Raw genomic sequence first — 8,825 nt, 5'->3', positions numbered from 1 at the left:
ATAGGGGATCAAAATCAATGAAACCCAATTATTCAGAGATATCCATCAATCAACATATGGAGATATCTATAATAATAAAAGCATAATATGCAAATCAACTGAATGACCGAACAGCAGGACAACCATTCAGACGACCTTCCGGACGACCACGCTATGACACCAGGCCAGCCAAGGCGGATGTGATGCAATTGGTCGGGGGCCTGGCCATTGCCCCATGATCACCCTGCAGAGGGAGGCCCATGACACTGACATGGCCGTCGTTTTAAGTAGGGGGCTGCACGATCGACCCAAAGATGGAGGCCCAGGCTACCCGGCCGGTGGCGCTGCAGGTAGACTAAACCTCCCTCTGCAGGGGCAATCCATCACAGAGCCCCTGCCGGGTGGGCAGTGCCTATCTCTTTGGGGTGATCTATCATGGAACTCCCAGACTGTGAGAGGGCATAGGCCAGGCTGAGGGATCCCTCCCCTGAGTGTATGAATTTTGTGCACCAGGCCTCTAGTCCTATATAATAAAAGCCTAATACGCTAAGTGTCCGGTCATCCAGTCAGCCATACAACCAATCAAAGTGCAATATGCTAGTGATATGCTAAGGCCGCTCAACTGCTCGCTATGATGTGCACTGACCACCAGAGGCCAGACAGTCAACCGGTCGACCAGTCACTATGATGTGAACTGACCACCAGGGGGCAGATGCTCTGACTGGTAGGTTAGCTTGCTGCTGGAGTCCAGCCGATCAGGACTGAGCAAGACAAGCTAGACACACCCTGGAGCCCTCCCACGGTCCTCCCCCAGCTGGCCAACCTCCCGCTTCCCTCCCTGGCCCCGATCATGCATGGGTGGGGTATCTCAGCCTGGCCGGTTATTGAGGCTTATTGGGGGAGCCGGCCAGCCAGGGGGACGCCCGGGAGGTTGGCTGAATGGCCAGTGGGAGGGGCCACAGGAGGTTGGCCAGCCAGCCCCCCTGCCCCCTATCGGGGCTGATGTGGGGCCAGCTGGGCGGGGAGAGGGGCCACAGGAGGTTGGCTTTGGGAGTGCACTGACTACCAGGGGGCAAATCCTGCATTGAGCATCTGCCTCCTGGTGGTCAGTGTGTGTCATAGTGACTGGTCAACCAGTTGTTCTGGTTCTTATGGTTGTTTGGTCGTAACAATCACTTAGGCTTTTAAATAGAGAGACTAGAGGCCCAGTGCACAAAATTCGTGCATGGGTGGGATCCCTAGGCCTGGCCAGCAATCAGGGCCGATCAGGTTCCCTACCTCCCAGCCTCTCCGCCTCCTCCTTCCCTCGCTGCTCATCCCCAGTTCCCTTTCCCAGCCTGGGGCCTGGCCCCAATTGGGTGCTCAGGGTCTGCTGGTCAGGGGGAGGGCCTATTGGCTATTGGGGCCTGCGGGCTGGAGGCAGCTCCTGCATTGAGTGCCTGCCCCCTAGTGGTCAGTGCATGTCATAGCAACCAGTTGTTCAGTTGCTCTGGTCATTCCATCATAAAGGTTGCTTAGGTATATATATATACTAGTGAACGGGAATCTGGGCTGTCAGGGCACAGACAGCAAGCTGATCAATGGCTGATTCCGCGAGGAATGGGGCTCCTGCCTCCCTGCTATGAGGGTCCTGGGTGTGGGTATCCGGCTCCCGCCTCCCTATTGTCAGGGTCCAGGGTGCAGGTGAACGAGATTCGGGGCTGTCAGGGCGCCGACAGCAAGGTCTGGGTCAGTGCTCATCATAGCTACCTGCTGGTCGTCTAGTCCTTCTGGCTGTTATGCCGTAAACATCGCTGGGCTTTTATCATATAGGATGCTGCCAGACCTTCTTAATGCAGCATGCATGTATATTTTGTCTTCATTGCTTTGTAGCCTTTAATTTTTTTCTTTAATGATATGACCTCCCAAAAGACTTCCTCTTTGTTGTTGTTTTTTTTTTCTTTCCATTTCCATTTAATTTTAACTAAGAGTAAATATCATATAAGCTTTATGCCCCTCTGGAAACCTAAAGCCATAAAGTGGCTTTCAGGAAATTAGGTTGCTTTAACCTAAGCTACATTGATTCATAAACCAATCTGCAGGATTTTGCTATAGCTCATAGGAGACTTTCCTTCTCTGTTAATAATGCTGCTGCTTTAAAAGGAAAAAGCCTTTTCCCACCTCTTCAGAGTGCTGTTTTTTTCAAAGGAAAGGCCAGGCAATGAAGGGGAAAGGCAGGCTGGGGAGTGGTCAGGAGGTTTGTGGTGAGGGAAGAGGGTCATCCTAAAACTTATTGCAATAAGACTCATGCTGAACTCCTGCTGACCCAGGCCTAAGCAGCATTATGGTCTAGGTTTTTGTTTTGTTAAAACATCAAAGTAGTTCCATTGCTCTTTCTTGCCCCTGGAGCAGTACAAGTGTTCCTCTCTGTGCCCAGAGCACTCTCCCTCCCCCTTGTCCTGACTCCAAGCAAACTTTACTGTTCTCCTTCACCCTTTTCATCATCTGAACTATCACATGGTCCAGGAACCCTTTTATAACCATCCAGACCTGGATGGTGACCCTGAAAGAATTCCAGGGCACCCTGGACTTACCACGCACAGCATCTGTCACTCTATTTTGAAATTGCCTATTTTGTTCACAAACACTCTGCTAATCCAGAAGTTTCCTGCATGCAAGGAGTGTCTGTTTCATCATCATAACTCCAGGCTCTAGTACACGTTGGCACTCAATAAATATTGTCATTGAATGAATGGAAAACAGTTGTGAAATGAGATGGGACATGGAGAGAGGGGTTGTGATTGAAACTGTGCTTTTCCAACCCCCTTCACTTGTTGAGCCCAAATGTCTCAAATAGTCCAGTCACACCAACACGAAATGGAACAAAATTCTAAAAATCTATGAGTGCTTCGTTTCAAATACTAAAAGTAATAGTTTCATTTGTATAATGTTTCATTTTGTAAAGCAGTTTCACATATTATCTGGTAGAATTCCAACAATAAATCCTCTAAGGTGAACTGGGAAGCTATCGATAGCATCATTTTTCAAATTGGAAAACTGTCTGAGAGATCTTAATTCACTGACCCCACATTATATGATTAGTTTTTAGTGTAAGCCAGGAACTAGGGACCCCTTACTACAAGAAGTGGAAACACATTCAGTGTATACTATGTACAGATATATTTTCAGGGAATAGAAACTTAAAATATATATGTGACACCACTCCGATTTAAAAAAATATTTTAGTAGATATTTTCTTTTTTTAAAGCATTTATTTTTAACTTTACTTTTTATCACAAAGCTAGTATATGTTTAGAGTAGAAAATTTAAAAATCACAAATAAAATAGCTTAAGATCATGTTAAGTAGAGCTATCTATTGTTACACCATTTTAATAACTCCAACTACATATTATGCCTTCAGTTCTTGTAGAATGGAAACTCCCTTCCCACACTCTTCTTTTGCTTTCTTCCACTCTATTCTTTATCTCTAAAATTTTCTTAGCTGTTCTTGGCCATTTGCTCTTTTATTCAAGTTTTAAAATTAGGTTTCACTAAAACTCTGTTGGGATTTTTATTGGATTTGCATGGATTATTATAGATTAATTCAAGTAAAATCTAAAGTTTTACTGTATTTACTAATATAGTAACACAATATTAGCTCATCAACACAATCTATTTTGCCATTAATTTATGCCTATTTTAATGTCTTTAAAAATATGGAATGCTTCAGAAGTTTGTGCGCTATCTATGTGCAGGGGCTGTGATAATCTTCTCCATGTTGCTCTAATTTTAGTGTATGTGCTGCTGAAGCAGGCACTCAGTTCTTACTGTTGGAGTCTATCAGGAAGGAAATGTAAGAGGTCACATGTTCTTGATGCTCTTTATGAGACAGAAACTGAAAAAGACATTAATCTGGACTAATTGTATCTATCAAACATACAAGCATTTAGGTGTATAACTGACAGTGGGGGAAATGGTCTGGCTTTTGCTATCTCGCCCCTTCTGTTATCTGAACAGAAGTTCTTTTTCTGTTGGTGGTCTTGACCGAAGAAATGCAGGAGGACAAGGGTTTGGGAGGATAGGAAGAGGAAAAGGGAAAGAGGAGAAGGTGGTCAGACCTTTGATGAGGAGGGCAGGGGAGGAAGGATGTGCTGCTTGGGCAGGTGAAATGGGTGGAGAGAGAGCAGTGGGGAGGAGAAAAGGGAATGACTGTAAGTTTGGATTCTCTAGAAAACCAGCAGCATGGCTTAGGAGCTTGCTAGAAATTCAGATCCTGGCCCCAACTCAAACCTACCCAATCAGAATCTGCATTGTAACCAGCTCCCTGGGCAATTCATATGCACATTAAAGTTCCAGAAGCTTTCAGTTGTTCCCAATCAGTCTGAGCCCGTCCTGATCCTGTCATCAGCCTTAGACCTATTAATAGATGAAACTGGTTTGGTTGCCTAGAGACCTGGAAATCTGGTTCCTCCTGGAAGCTGAGTCTCTGTGTTCTCTTACCACTTTGGCCAAAGCCTTGTAACTCCAGTCGGCCTCAGTTTCTCTGCTGGGCACTTCAGTTCTCTACAGGGGTTGGATCCTGGCATGAACTCCAGTTTCCTCGGCTCATCCTGATGCTCTGCCAAACTCTTGCTGCCCCCTTCCCTTGGGAAGTACAATATGATTTCCTCCTCCCTTCTCAGCTTCTGGCGGGGGCCTGCTGTGACTGAACGGATCACCTGGAACCATGCCTGATTTTGAGTATTGTCATCTGGACTTCTTCCAGAACTCAGATATCCAAATAGCCTGGCCCAATCGGAGCTAGTCATGCCCTTTGACCACTGCCCACTGGCCTGCCTGGCTGCCTCCTGGGGATGGGCCAGCTCTGAATGTAGGCTCTGTCACCTCTGGATCTTCGTTCCCTCTCCTTTCCATGACCTGTGCTGATGTGTTCCCAGCCTGTCCTGTACCCAAATGTCTCCTATACTAGAGGAGGAGGCCAGCAGAGATGGAGAGAAGCAGACCTCAGACCCTTCTCTCTCTTAGCATCTATGACTCCAGGATTTCTTGGGCCCCCTTCAGTGTGGGCCTTGAAATGCCAAACACTGCCCTTGGAGCCCTTTATGTAAACGGAATTCTAAAAGTCCTAGAAGACAATTGAGTACAAACATGTTAGTGGTTTTGCATATCTTGTATTTTTGGCCCCTTTTCTAAGGTAGAAAAAAAAACATTTTCTTGTTGCTTGATTTATTTTATAAAAACAAGCCAATCCATATAGAAGCTCAATAATACCATACAACCATTTTACTTGAACTGATGGCATTATGCCTCCTGCTATGCTCAGTTTATGGTGAAACATTATACAGAGTGTACCACATCTGCTACTACTGTGTTTTAAGCTAGCACAAAATGACATAAAGTTTAAAGCAATCAGTTATAGAGGCCCATTTTGAAATAAACATTACTCTTCATTAATTAACAGTAAGCACTGACTATATCTTTAAGATCATTGCATCATTTCTATTCCTAAGAACTATTCTTATGGGAATTATAAAGAAAAAAGAGGAGAAAAATGAAAAAAAAAAAAAAAAAGAAAGCAGTGTGGCAGCACCCAGAGTAGCTAAATAATGGCGTGGGTGTTGTTTCATTATTTATATACATAACACTTTTACAAGAATCCAAATGTCTTTACAAAAGAAAATATAATACAAATTGCAATAAAGACATGGTGATACATAAAGAAAACAATTATCCAAAGGAAGATTTAAATTTGGCATAAATTGCACAGAAATAATGGATCAGCATCCACTGCTCCATTTGCACATGCAAAGGAAGGCACGTGTTGTTTGCCACATTCAGAAAAGAAGTTACATGTAAAATAGAGGTAAAAGTAGTAATAAAAAAATGTCAGCAATCATTTTGAATAAGAAATGCATGCTATTTAATGAAGTCCCTTCAAGTTTCTAAAGTTGCATGGCAAGCTCATTGAATTAGCAGGGATGGATAAATATATGAATTTCCAAAAGGAATGCTTGGCCAAACAAAATCAAAGATTCTAGGAAGAAGATATTTGAGAATAGAAAGAGTAAATGGCTAGGTAATCAAACATATGCAACTATTAACTAACTGTTCATTACACCTTTCTAAAGTCTACATTTTCTCAGGATAGACTTTAGTTGATAATTCATAAAGAAACTATATTAGATGTTTATATAAAACATTCAATTTTGATGAATATCATGAAGCTTCTCCTTTAGTTGCTTTCAGTTTTATGCCTGCTGTTATGTCATTATTTGAATAAGGTCCCAAGAAGCCACCATTTGAATTTTTGGAAAAAGGGAAACCCGGTAGAGGGAGAAAACACTCCCAGGAAAATTTTCTGAAATGTTGCAGAAGCTCAAAAATAGATAATTATATACAGCAACACATCACTACTAGTGCTATGATAACTTTAGTATGGGTAGTTAAAGTCAAAGCACTCAAAATTATGTCATTTGTCTTCCTTGTATCTCTTTTGTTTTCATCAGTCACATGGCAAAGTCAACAAAGACTGCATCATCCCGCTGAGGATTCAGCTGTGGAAAAGCATGCGCTCGCTCATCTCTGGGGTAGCTATTATTAGCTTTCTTTGATTCTCTCATACGATACATCCCCATGCTTATTAAGCTGTTTGTATGCCTCTTTTGTCATCTTACTCTATGAATATTGCAGAGCACTTCAGTGAAACCCAGGGGTTCCTACTTCCATAAGCCTTTCCAAAATTAATACCATCTCTCTATGTTTTAAAAACATTATTTGGGGAAAAGTATAACATCATATTTGTGCTGATACTGAACCTTTCTGCAGAAAAATTTGCAGTACCTGCATTGGATTGTAACAGTGCATCCTGTCACATCCATGTCTACCCAGCTCCTGTGAGTATCACCTTATTTGGAAATAGGGTCTTTTCAGAAGTAATCAAGTTAAGATGATGTCATACTGGATTAGGGTGGGCCCCGAATCCAATGACTGATGTACCTATAAGAAACCAAACAGAAACACATACAGGGAGATTATCTTGTGAAAACAGAGGCAAAAATCGAAGTGATGCAAGTATAAGCCAAGGAATGCCCAAGGTTGTCAGTAACCACCAGAAGCTGGAGAGAGACTTAGAATAGATTCTATCTCAGAATCTTTAGAGGGGTGTGGCCCCTCTGACACTTTGATTTTGGACTTCTAGCCTCCAGAGCGGTGACATACAAATGCCTGTTGTTTAATCCACCCAGTTTGTGGGATTTTGTTATAGCAGCCCTAGGACATGAATGCAATGCCCAATCTATAGTTTATGAAATGAAGTACTTTTTTAAATTATACAAAAACTTGTTATTAACTTGCCCTTAGATGAGAAAACTAGAAAAGGAAAAGGCTACTTGTTACAGTGACATGGCAAGTATAAGCCAAAGACATGATCAGAAATTGGTCATTCTACCATCATAAGGTAGGTATAATTGTAAAAGAATGAAAGGTTCAGCCAAAGCATTTAAACATAGTGAGGTATGAGATTCTCACTTTGAAAAATTTACAGAGGAGATTGTCAAAATCTGATTACATGGCTTTCCAACCCCTATATCAATTAAAAGTACATTAAAAATGAAAATTAGAGAGGCAAGGTGAGGGTTGTTTTGCACAAAGTAGTTTGTGTGCCATGTGTCTCCACCCGCTTCCTAAGGCTATCAGGGCCAAAGAAAGTGTGAATGGCCCCCTTGGATCAGACATGGGCCACCCACAAGTGAAAGCAGGCATGAGTTAACATGTGTCCTAAGAGGGTTATCTGGATGGGTGACCAGATGAACAAAAAGGCTGGAGCTGGTACCAGATTCCTGGGATCTGAGGAAAGGTAACTGGTCAGCCAGATTAAGATGCAGTCAGTCTATAGGGAAATGTAGGTGAGAGAAGTCCTACCCTATAGTATCTCCAAAGAACTCACACAACACCACCAAGAGAGGCAACTCTGAATACCTGTCAAAGCCAGAGAACTCTGATACTAGATCTTCACAAGACTATTAGACAGGAAAGAACTTTCCTGCTCCCCTTTCAGCTTTCTCTCAGGACTCCAACCTGAGAGGTGAGAGGTGTGAAAGCTGAAAGGGCAGTGATGGGGGAAAGAAGAGACACAGGCTGCTCTCCTAACTGTAAGTGTTTGTGGAAACCGAGCTGGGGAGAGGAGAATCCTAATGGTTGATGTTTTTACCATGACATGAACCTAGACATGCTAATTATTGACCAAAGAATATATTACCTGGAAGTTATAAGAAGAAAAATTTGTTCTACATTTCACCCAAGAGCAGAGAAAGTGTTAATTCCATGGAATAAATTCAAAGTGTTGCTTTATGATTGATTGCATCCTATGAGTCATGCTTGTTCTATGTAACAGTTACATAACCATTTCTAAATGCAATTGAATAGGGCACTTCTTAGTACCTTCTATATAGTTTTCCCCTATAAAGTCGCTGTTTCTGTCTGAACTTTGAAAATTACATCAAATTGTCCTCATAGAGAATTTTGTTCTTTTTTTATGTATTGTTTGTCAGCACTTATGAAATGTCTAAACTGAAAAGCTTGACATGCTTGGTAGACATTAGTTGCTCAATAAATGTTGACTTAATAAAGAAATGAATGGACAGTGAAGAGAAACCCTGGTTGCCTAGTCGCTTTATAAATGTAGGCTATCCCAAAATTCCTTTTTAGTAGAGCAAGAAATATCCCAGGTTTGTGATTTCTAAAAAATTCTGACCAGTCAGTTAATGGTCTCCTTACATGGAATTATAGAACCTTAGCATTAGAAGAAAACAGGTGGTGATCTAGTCCAACCTCTTCATTTTACAGATAAAGGCCCAAAGAACTGAAA

General features: G+C 42.3%; 1 non-coding gene across 1 annotated transcript; it reads right to left on the bottom strand.

Annotated features, from left to right (window-relative positions):
• Positions 1–3,669: 3,669 nt before the first annotated feature.
• LOC111826682 lies at positions 3,670–3,776 on the bottom strand. Its single transcript, XR_002830042.1, has one exon. It is a non-coding gene; the product is annotated as a U6 spliceosomal RNA (small nuclear RNA).
• Positions 3,777–8,825: the final 5,049 nt, after the last annotated feature.

The sequence above is a fragment of the Myotis lucifugus genome, unplaced genomic scaffold (genome assembly GCF_000147115.1).
Source record: "Myotis lucifugus unplaced genomic scaffold, Myoluc2.0 scaffold_95, whole genome shotgun sequence".
NCBI lineage: Eukaryota > Metazoa > Chordata > Mammalia > Chiroptera > Vespertilionidae > Myotis > Myotis lucifugus.
The sequence above is the reverse complement of the archived record's forward strand: the minus strand, read 5'-3'. Positions and strand labels throughout refer to the sequence as shown.